Raw genomic sequence first — 12,169 nt, forward strand, 5'->3', positions numbered from 1 at the left:
TTTTTTTCTTGAAGAGTTTATGCCCGAAATGGACAAAGCAGGTGCTCTTTATGACGGCGATTATCCGCGAAGGTCGGGAGGAAATAATTATTATTTACATTCTGATCCGGTTAAGGACCAAGATATGCGGGTTGTCCTTCTTCGGTAATTTTCCAAAGCCGGTCTTCGAGAAAAAATTAATTGCCAGACCAGCTGCGCTGCTATTTTTAGTTATTTGTGTTTATTATTGCTCAATTGTAACAATAAAGGAGTAAGTTTAGTTGTTTAACGTCATTGTTTTGTTACTTTTAATTGATTCAAAATTAAAATTTTCGAAATTTTATTTTTATTCCCCCAAGCCTTAGAATTGTCCAATTTTCATAAATTTTTTTTTAAAATCGATACGCCAGAACCTGATCTAGAATCCTTCGTACTAATTTTTCAAAAAAAACCTCACCAAAAAATTTGGCAATCAAAAAATCATTGCCAAAAATCACAAAAAATTGTAATTAATAATTATCACTAAGGAAAAATTGAATTTAGGTCGACCAAAAAGCATAATTCGGGTCCATTTATCCCAATAGAATAATTACTAGTCTAGCAGGTGGTCTTTGATCTAGTAAATGCATCAACTTAGGCAAACATTTGCCAAAATTCTTTATTGAGTTTGATTGTCTTCCATCAGAGGGGAGTTATTGATCGCGGTTGGTCTCCTCTGAAGGGCTTCGATGGTTGTGCCGATTGAATGGTAGGCTCCATATCCAGGAAAATGGTAAAAATAACAGAACTTGAGCCAAAATAAAAAGTAAAAATAAAAGCAAGTGTATTTATTTATAATGAACCCTCGAGGGGATGGCTTAGAGTCCTACTGATGTAATTCATTGCCGGGTATCTTTCCAGTAGATCGGACAGCTAAAAGTAACGCCTACGCGTACCCCTTTGTCTTTCATCCACTCGGGACCGATGCATGTAAGATTCAACTTTAATATAAATAAATACAAACGTATTGTTACAAAGGGCCCTCAGGCGGCTCCGGATCTCACAATTACCTATTGTCCGATACGGTAATTTATGTACAAGGCCGCTAAGAATTATTCGCCCTTATTTCTTATTCTTCTTCGGACATTCCAATCGCACTGCATTATTTTTTCCTGAATTCTGATTTTAATCCTCAAAAATATTTTTTATTAAAATTTATCGGTGACTGATCACTCGGGATTATTAATTATTTTAACAGATACTTAATTAAAATCCCAGCCAGGTGGTCCGAGCCCAGACTAAATCGGAATATCTATCGGGGACTTTCTATTCCGTGGTTGATGGCCGGAAGATGATCGGGTTAATTAACTGTGAGTTTAAATTCTGCCGGCTATCCACTTTTATAAATGTCGGAAATTCATTCGACGGCTAATTTATTTTTAGAATTTGTTTATATCGACTAACGTTTGATCTAGAAATTTTTTTATAAAAAATTACTAAATATTAACAAATATTTATTATATTTTATGACAAAATATCTCTATGTAATATTTCCAGACAAAATATCTATAGGGATATTTTGTCGGGGATTAATTTATTTATTAAATAATATTTATAGCAAATTTTATTGATCCTCAGCAAACTATACAAAAAAAAAAAAAAAAAAATTAAAAAGGAGCCTGAATATTAAATTACGGATACGAGCACGGGTTTCGCATTCAGTAATTAAAACCGTTGAGTATATACTATATAGACGCCGACGGTAGGGCCGTCTCAATAAAGCCATATGCACCGTTTACATCAAACTCACAACTCGGTAAGGAAGAATCGTTTAATTAATTACTGGCAAGACTGATTACACCCTCGTACTTTCTCTCCCGAAGATTTCCCAGGTATCTTCCTCTCTATCGGCTACACATCCACATTTACATCCACATCAAGGAATATCTGCCAAGACTTGCCAGTTTCTGGGGTGGAAAGTGCACTTGAAAGCTTCAATTCAAAGTTTCTCCCCTTTTATATATACATATAAATACCATTTCTCAACGGCATCAATGGTTGTAATGATTTTTGACCGATCAACTTCGCAGAACAAAACCATCAATCAGAAATACATTCCATTCCTGTGTTATCGCGTGGTTAATGGGTTTTTATTCCGCGAATTAGAGAGTTCTTTATATGCTATGAGTCAGTTTTATGGTAAGATATTTTTTTTTTTCTTATGGGATTTATTTTGAATGATTTATTGCTTTTTTGGAGGTAGAAAATTTGGTGTCAGGATTTTTGATTCCCTGAGAAAATATTTTAAAAAATAAAATTTTTTATTAATTTAATTAAATTTTAGTCACATATATAAAACAGAATAACGGGCTTTTAACCAAACTTAGTCATCAGAACATTGAAACAGAATTAAAAACGGTAATAATAATAAACTAAGGTCCTACTATTCTCGATCCTGGATGACCTATTCATGAATAATTCATCTTCCACCTTCTCGACTCTTCGAAATTTTTCTTATTCTTATTCTTATCCATCTTTTTGCTGTCGACGACTTCTACCGTCGTTTAAATCCTACGTGGGAATGTCGAGGCTGCTTTCCGAATCTCCCACCCTTCCTCCTCTTCCCTCCTCCCGGCACTTCTAGCTTACATTTATACATTTATACTTGAAAAGATATGAATAGCGAAATGCCGATCTCGGGTTATTTCTGCTGACGATCCGCTTGTCATTTTGCTTCCAATTGTGTCATCAGATCAATTATTATGATTGTTTGAATATTTAAAAACAAAAAAAAAAAAAAAAATTCTTTTAAATTGGGACAGTAAAATTTTTTAAATTGATAATATTGTGATTGAAAAAATTAAATGAATTAAATTATCAATTGAATATAATTGTAGTAAACTTTTATAGAAGGCGACTAATCAGATAAGCTACAAGCAGACTCGTTACACCACCGGGGTTATAAATGTTTAATCGTCACGACATCACCCGAGACCACCGAGTTGCTCTATCAGGCTCATCATATCCGGGATGAGAGTTTGCGATCCAGTATTTGAATTAAAAACAATTAAATCATCACGAGAAAAATAATATCTAATGGCTCTTTGATGTAATTGATGATTATTAGTAAAAGCTTTCAAAAGCTTCCACACAGGAGGCTAATTATTGATACAGAGTATCATTTGACGGAAGCCCTTGATTCTATTTAGGCTCTCAGGCACTGACCAGGATCCGAGGCTGCTCGAAATATTACCGTCAAAGGACCAGTGACTCTGTAAGGCATCCTCGGAGGATTATCGAGAGATGGAAAATTTTTATTTAAACTAATGGTGCTCTGTTATTTTAAGTAAACTTTATTTAGAGAAATTAAATTGAAGAGTTTTTAATATTTCAATGTTGTAATTTATATTATTAATTTAGGCTGCAGAATTAATAAATGACCTTGTATCTTGTGAACTATTGACATTCTTGAAGATATAAGCTCATTCTGATGTTACTCTCATCAAGACCTTTCATTTGAGTACCCACTTGCATTTTTCATATATTTTATATATTTATATATAAACATTTATATATGTATACATGAAAAATATATCAAAAAAAGCAAGTGGGTATTCAAATGAAAGCATTTGATGAGTGTAATATCAGTATGAGCTTATATTTTTACTAAAGTCAATATTTAAAAAACTACAGTGTAATTTAACAAAAATCTTGTAAAAAAAAAAAAATTTTTTTTTTTTTTTCAGAAAAATCAAAAAAGTCGTATCAATTGAGAGATTAAAGCAAAAGGACTGATGGTGACTTGGTAAGGATTCATCAGAGGATTACTCGGATCTGTAAGAGTTAGAGTATTTTAATTTTTATTTCAACTAACGTTTCAGTTCGAGCTAAGCCTTATTTCGTCGCGAATTAGAAAACTCGAGCCAGCTGAAATAATTGGCTAGAGGATTATCCGAGGCTCTGGGGGATTCTGGTCCTTTTCTGGGTTCTTACCTCGGAAAATTTAATCGAGGAGTTGAAAATATTAACTTCACTGATGATACATCACTTTTTTATATTTAATACCTAAAATAACAAGATCGATGTAATTTGAATATAAAAGAGCGCAAGATGAAATAATGTAATTGTAATTTTTTTTTTTTTTTTTCTTCAGTTTATGAGAAAACGACGTATGGAAAAATAAAAAATAAAAAAAAATAAGGTTGGGGATATGAAAATATCTCTCGAGAAAATATTATGAGTTTACAAGGTAAACTCGGTGCTCTCAGGAATTTTTAATAACTCTAGTCACATAGAATTAAGCGCATTCTTTCTTTTTTAATTACGCAAGATTTTTTAAAGACCTATTTGCATTTCTTCATAAGAAAATATTTTAATGCCCGTACAGTTGAAATTCTCTTTTATTGGCCACTATCTTTCTTGATTCGAGGTTAATATCATTTTTATTAAGTTATTTTTTAAAAGTATAATTTTGAAAAATTTATTATTGATTTAATTTTAGGGTTTAATTTTTTTTTAATTACCAAAAGTCATAGATTTAATTGTAACGCATCGAATAAAAATAAATCAATTGTCCTGTGACAATATTTTTTAACACAACAAGGATTAGAGGTTAATTAAATTTTTATCGGGTAATTTGTAAGGATAATTTTGGAGGTGAACCATCAGCATGTTTGTCGTATTGATCTGGTGCGTCGCGCGCATTTTACTCTCGGGCATCTCCGCTGACCTTCGTTACAACATATAACCTTACCCTTTGTACACAGGACATGAGCATGAGTGCCTTTCATAACCCGAGGATAAATATTTATATCTATCTCCAATTCGATTCAATTCTCATTTTTTATTAAAAATCTTACCGTGTCAATATTGCCTCACTCTTAATATCAATCGAGACTTCAACAATTCAATAATAAAAAAAAAAAAAAAAAAAAAAAAATTTTACAAAGTTCAAAGTTTAGAATATGCAAAAATAAACTTTTTTTTGAAATATCACGTCAACTTCCGGTTCAATATGAACGGCATTGAGCTTACTGGATAGGGAATCTAATTTCCCGTCAATTTTGACTCGTTGAAAATTTTGCTAGGGTCATTATTTTCCGAGTTATGGCGGTTTGAAAAGTGCCCAAAATTTGACGCCCAAAATGGAAAAAAATGTTTTCACGTTTATTTAATGAAATAAATTTTTTTTTACGACTTTTATAGGCTCGAGGGGGTGAGGTGGGGTAAGTAGGACACTGTGGGCTTAATTAAAAAAATTTAGAAAAGCAATCGGACAATTGGAAGCGAGAGAAAGTTTAAATTTGACCTAGATCAGAAGTACTTTGATTTAGTGACTGCATAAATATTTTGAGCTGAGTTTTTGAAATCCAGCGACCCAGTTAAAGCTTTAAAAAGAAAAATATAAATATTGTGAACTTCAGTGACCTGTGTGTGTGTGTGTGTGTGTGCTTTGGTGTGTGTGTGTGTGTTGGTGAGCTGCGTGTGCTGAAAGAAAATTCCGTTCTATAGAGCGGTTTTCATCTAACGAGATTGCGCTGGATTAAATAGAAAGCTTTTTCATAAATAATATTTTACAATAAAATAAAATAAAATAAATTTTTTTATGCCTTTATTTCTTCAAGACAAATAAAAGGCGTTAATAAAAATGCCGACCTCATTTTTAAATTATAAAAAAAATTTTTTTTATAGAGTAAATTATATTTATTAATATCAATGTAAATATTTTTTTTTTTTTTTTTTTTTTTCAAATAAAATAAAATTTACATTAAAATAGAGTTGTTTTTTTTTGCAAGCTTCCGGCAGATTTTTTACCTCTGTTGGTTTATACATTTCTAGGCCAGATGTTTTGTAAAATATGGACACATCCGTCGATATCGTGTGCCGCTCAGATTAATGAGCTTCACCGGCGACGACCAAAATTTTTTACATGCAACAGCTTTTTTAGTTTTTATTAATCGCCGGATAAAAAATCAAATTGTTATAAATGCTTCAGAGGTGATTGGATTTGTCATTTTTTTAAGTGTCGTTATTTACGGAGTTTTATTTTCGAAATGTTTTAGAAAAATGACTATGAAGGGGTCTGGTGTATCGATTTATAAAAAAATTTATTTTAATTGGACCATTTTAAGCCTTGTGGGAACAAAAATAAAATTTTGGAAAAAATTTTGATGTCAGATTTTGGAAAAAATGACTACGAAAGGTTATAGATCAGGTTCTGGCGTATCGATTTAAAAAAAAGTTTTTCAAAATTGGACCACTTTAAGGCTTGTGGGAACAAAAATAAAATTTTGGAAAAAAATTCAAAAATTTTTTTTTTTCTAAAAATGACTACGAAGGGTTCTAGATAAGATTAAATACTATGGATTAAGCTAAAAATTTTAGAAATTAAACGTCATCCCATCAAATCCGAGGCATTAAAAGCAAGAAAAAGTGCATAAATGAGCATTGATTACCAATGAATAGGAAAAAAGGCAAAAACGTGAATGGCTAAGTGGTTGGAAAAAGTGCCGGGGCATTCTGGAACTTATAAGATATTGAAAACGAAATGATGAAGTTATTAACTGCCCGGGGCGGTTTTATTCATTTTGAGTCTGACTCGAGGGAGATCGCAAGTGTTGAGTGTTAAAGCTCAGGCATCCTGCGGTTCCCCCACCCCCTTTTCGCCCGGTGGTTATTGAATTGAATAATAAATGGATGGAAATGATCTTGCGGTTCCATCTTCCATTGCTTGAGAATGTCATTTCCGGTCCCGGAAAAGCCTAGCTAGCTGAGACATCTCGATTCCTAAAAATTTATAAATTTCTCAAAAATTGACAAGTCAACGAAAAATAATAAATTCTTGGTAATGAAGCTTATAAGCTCTTTTATGTCTACATCTATATCCGTTTCGGATCCTTGCTCACTTTTCTACGGTTTTATTTTATTTTATTTTAGTCCTTTTACAGCTCAGCGAGAAAATTTTATCCGCTAGTGAAACTTTATACGATTCGCGATTCTGACTTTGATGTTACTCCTCCTCCTCCTTCTTCTTATCCTCATCCTTGTACTCCCACTTATACGGGAAGCCAGTCGAAAGAGACTCGCAGAGCCGTTGACGTAAAATTGAAGAAATGCAATGCAAATTCTAAACCCATTGGATCTTTTTCATTGATCTTCCTTTCATTTACATGCGACATTTGGGTACCAAAGAATCCAAGAACAAATATATATCTTGGTAATTATTATAGATAGAGATCAAAAATTTATACAAAATTTTAAGCTAAAATTTCTTTTTTTTCCAAAAAAATTTAACCTGTTCAAAAATTGCACGGTATATTTTTAAATATTGATGTTAACAAAAATATAAGCTCATCCTGATGTTACACTCATCAAGAGCTTTCATTTGAATACCCACATGTATTTTTTATATATTTTTCATATATACATATATATATATATATATATATATATAAATATATAAAATATATGAAAAATTCATGTGGGTACTCAATTAAAAAGTCTTGATGTGTCTAACATCAGGATGAGCTTATATCTTAAAATATGTCTACCGTTCACGAGGTACAAGGTCATTTCTTAATTATGTATCCAGAGATAAAATATTTTGGACAATATCAGATAAATGGAGTTTGATTGGCAATAAATGGAATAATAATATAAAATATAAGCGATGAAAAGGCTCTTGTGATATTTCATTTTATTAAATAAGCACAGGGTTGGCCCAACGAACAGGGAAAAGTGTAAAATAAAAAATCCAGCGATAAAGAAAAGCTATTTCCTATAAATCAAGCTTTTTGAAGAGTTTTCCCACTTTTCTCCTTATTTCGGTGAATTTCCCTTGGCACTCGTACCGCCTTCGATTTTCTTGTTCCATAAACTTTCCAGCTCATTCCCAATTTCCTCCTCTCAGCCTTGAACGTTAAAAACGACAATTATAATTTTCTAAATTGTTAATTATATTTTTTAAAAATACAAACGGATTAAAAATTTTAAATTGACCCAGTTGTTGAAAATAATCCAATTAAAATGAATGATATGCCAGGATTGAATTTTTATCGGCAATAATTCATGGAATTTTGGAAAACAAGATTTATTTAGATTTTTCACTGGTTAGGTAGGATGATAAAAAAGTAAATAAATAGAGAAATATATAAAAATCTAAAAATGATTTTTGTACGGGTGGGAATTGAATGCATTTCGTGACTGGAGTACATGAAATGTCAGAAGTAAAGTAGTGCGGAGTACGGCTGTAGGTGCGGCTTTTGTCGTGTCACATCTAGGACGACATTATATATCAAAACTGATCGAGGAGACAGGAAACATGCTTGGACTATATGTACCAATATATTTATAATATCTGTATTTGTCATTTTCTATATCCAATATTATATCTCTATGATTTACTCACTTACCATTTTTTACCTTTTTTTTTTTTCCTTTTTTTTCAATCCATCTAAATCTACGTCTGCATTTACTATTGTTTTTTATTCATTTCATTCCAATTTCAATGAGTACTCGCACTTGTAGTTACCAAATCAATCATATTTGATCACTTAAGGCTTTCAATTAATTCCAAACTTTTCATTTTGCTATCACTTGGCCCAGAATGACCCAATTTTTTAATTTTTTTTGATTTTAATAAATACTCCAGAATCTTATCTAGAACCCTTCGCTGTAATTTAAAAAAAAAAAAAATCAATTTTTGAAATTTTTTCCAAAATTTTATTTTTGTTCCTACAAGCCTGGAAATGGTCCAATTTTCAAAAAATTTTTTTTAAATCGATATGCCATAAGCTGATCTAGAACCCTTCGTAGTCATTTTTTCAAAATCTGACATCAAAATTTTTTCCAAAATTTTATTTTTATTTCCACAACCCTTAAATTGGTCGAATTTTCAAAATTTTTTTTTTAAATTGATACTTCTAAGCCTGATCTAGAACCCTTCTTAGTCATTTTCCCGAAATCTGACATCAAAATTTTTTCCAATATTTTATTTTTGTCACTCCTGGCCATAATTAAAAATAAGCACCGTTTGACGTAAAATCAATGGTCAAAACAACTGAAGCACAGGATTATGCCAAAAGAATAAAGATTTATTCGGCGGTAATCACAAGGTGATCGATGTTAGCACCACCCATATTTTAATTCTGTCCATTGTTGGATATTGCTGGTGTTCATCTCGGCGTTTAATTCGTTTCACGCCTTTTGGGTCGCTGCTGATTTTGTGACAAATGTCGCGCTTTTCGAGCAGCCTCCGGGCTTTTAAAGTCTGCCCCAGAATAAAAATGATAAAAAACAAAATATTTAACTAAGCCGTGTGTCCTTGTCTCTGATGTAGAGGCTTGTTATTTCCATCGACTACGCACTCATACAGCCACCCAATCCATGATAGAGCCCATTGTCCTCGGCAACAATGCTCTGACCGTACTCTCCCCCTCCACCTCTTTTTCCCGCCCAATCGTTTACACAAATGGAACTTTAATCTATTATTAGCAGTAACCATTACCGAATATTTTTTTAACTTTCAGCCTTTTTCGAATAATCCCCGGAATTTTTTTAAATATTCTCAACGTCCCCCGGCGCTTTAATTAATTTTTCGGGTCCGATGTCACTGTAATGACTACATTGCGCTACATCCGGGTCAAACGGCAACTTTTAATGAAACCATTACTCTATTATTTATGGAATTACTCAAGTATCTGAATTTCATTTATTTACCGGTTATACGTCTAAATTAATTTATTCTCTCACTTTTCACTGTTTGAAATTTAATATTCATTTCAAATAATTACTCAAATTTTTTACTATTAATTTATATTATTAAAAAAAAAAAAAAAAAAAATAAGAAAATACTTTCTAGACACATAATTAAGAAATGACCTTGTATCTCGTTAACTATTGACATTTTTAAAGATATAAGCTCATCCTGATGTTACTCTCATCAAGACCTTTCATTTGAGTACCCACTTGCATTTTTCATATATTTTATATATTTATATATATTATATGAAAAATATATAAAAAAATCCATGTGGGTATTCAAATGAAAGCTCTTGATGAGTGTAACATCAGGATGAGCTTATATCTTTAAAAAAGTCAATAGTTAAAAAATTACAGTGCAATTTAAAAAAAAAATCCATTAATTTTATTATTTTTATAATAATTAATGAAATTTAGGTAGAGTGGGTGGTATATTTAGTATTTTATGAGGGTTAAATGAAAACCCCTTTGCAATTAAGTCGAAAGGGCGAAGGTTTTCTTGAGTTGAGTCGGGCTCGCCCTAAAATCCGGTCTTTGTTTCTAGCTTTCGGAGCGTGTGAAAATCCTGCGGGTTGTGCATATCACGCTGCTGTTCTGCCGTAAGTACCAAAGGTTTAAGGAGCGAAGAACAGAGAGAAAAGCGAAGAAGAAGAAGAAGAAGAAGAGAGGGTGTATAAAGTAGAGCTGGTGAGTATTACCGCGTACAGTGTGTATAGTCTATATAGTGTACAGTGGATAGTGGGCGGAGGCAGAGAGAAGAGCCCAAAGTAAAGGCTGAGTGGAGTTGAGTGTCGTGAAAAAACATAGAAAGAAATAAAGAGGAGGAACAAGGGTTCTACTGTCGTTAAAAATGGATGGAGATACCGAGGAATTTAACAGACAAACGTCCTTTCCCAACGTACTCAACGACTTAGATCGACTTGACGCTCCCCTAATTTTTAATCCCAATACTTTTATCATTTATTCACCGCTTTTACTTTTATTTTATTGTTTTAGACTTTAGTTTAGATTTTTTTTTATTTTTCATGATATTTTTTTAAGAAAAAAATATAAATAAAAACAATTTCAAGTGACAAGCTAGATCCTTGGGGTTAAATAATCTCAAGAATTTTAGCGACTTTAAGCAACGATGAATAATGTCACCGTAAATCACTCTTTCCCTCTTGAAATAATAATTATATTCTCTATCAGATAATTATTTACAGAATCGTAAACTAGAAACAGTGGAACAAAAGTCTCGGAAAATAAACATGTTTGTCTATAAAACGAATAGAAATAGTAAGAGGAAGAGAACGAATGCGGTTAACCGAAAGCTTATTCAGCAACACAAGACCCTTTATTTATCCAGGATGACACGTGACCACATTTTCGCGACTACACTTAACCGCCAGCACACTGTGCCTTGTTGTTGTTGTTGTTGTTGGTGTTGCTGTTGCTGTTGTTGTTGTTGCTGTTGTTGTTCGCAGCTGCGAAAAGGCTCCAGGCATATCATACATTTGTGACCCTGAATTTCTCCCTCTAACCCCCGGCATGTCGTGTTTGTTTTCCCCGCAATCATATATCCCCAAACACTGCCAGCTATTAACGCCCATAATTCTTAATGAAATAACTCCAGGGATTAAATATGTCATTAGTTAATTTAAAAAGAAAAAAAAATTAAAAAAAATTTGACTTGGGTTCGAACCCACGACTTCAGATTCAATAATAAAAAAATTAAAATTACGATATCTCAAAAACTACGGGGCCAATTTTGACCAACCAAAGATATTTTAATTCCTTATTACTTCCTCTAGGGCGTGTTATCAATTTTTTGTAGATGGCGCTCAGGTCACCTCGAAATTTAAAATGGCGATTTCTCGGAAACCACTGGACTGATTTTAATCAACCAAAGTTACTTTTGTTCTTTAAAGAAGCATCTAAGTCGTGGTATAAGTGGTACTTATAAGACACAGCGAGGTAATTGCAAGGCTGGAATTAAAAATTTTAGGCGTTTCTCGTAGTCTCGGCCACAAACAACGGTTATTGCAGGGGTGTTGAGCATTTTGGCGAGGAAGTTTGTCAGTGAAATACTCTAGCGTTATAACAGGAGCGATTACTTGGGCTGAGCTCACCACTAACGGGCTTAGTACCACCTGTAATTATTATTCTCGGGCTTATCAAGGTGCATTAGGTCATTAACGGGCAAGAGGTTAGTGCCCACTAATCGGGAAATGAGTCAATATCTAGGAGGGCGTTGTGAAAAGGGGTAAATTGTAACTCCAAGGGGTGAATTGAAATTTTTCGAGGACATAAACTATTCCCGAGTCACATCCTGTCCATAAATTCCGAGGTAGGGCTGACAGCTAAGCGGCACGCACTGCGATGACGTTCTGGGCTCTTTGTGTGTTCCAGACGAGGACTTTTGGAGCAAGACCCGAGACCCGAATAGACCCGAGACCGACAGTAGCTGCAC

The 12,169-nt window shown here is 33.0% G+C and overlaps 1 protein-coding gene across 3 annotated transcripts in view; it reads right to left on the minus strand.

Moving 5' to 3' along the window:
* Positions 1–12,169, minus strand: part of Ten-m (teneurin transmembrane protein Ten-m) — a 125,661-nt gene that overhangs the window by 63,935 nt on the left and 49,557 nt on the right. The window lies entirely within an intron of this gene.

This window comes from Cotesia typhae, unplaced genomic scaffold (genome assembly GCF_013202065.1).
Source record: "Cotesia typhae breed Kobodo isofemale line unplaced genomic scaffold, CoteBio_Ctyphae scaffold_121, whole genome shotgun sequence".
In the NCBI taxonomy this organism is placed as follows: Eukaryota; Metazoa; Arthropoda; class Insecta; order Hymenoptera; family Braconidae; genus Cotesia; species Cotesia typhae.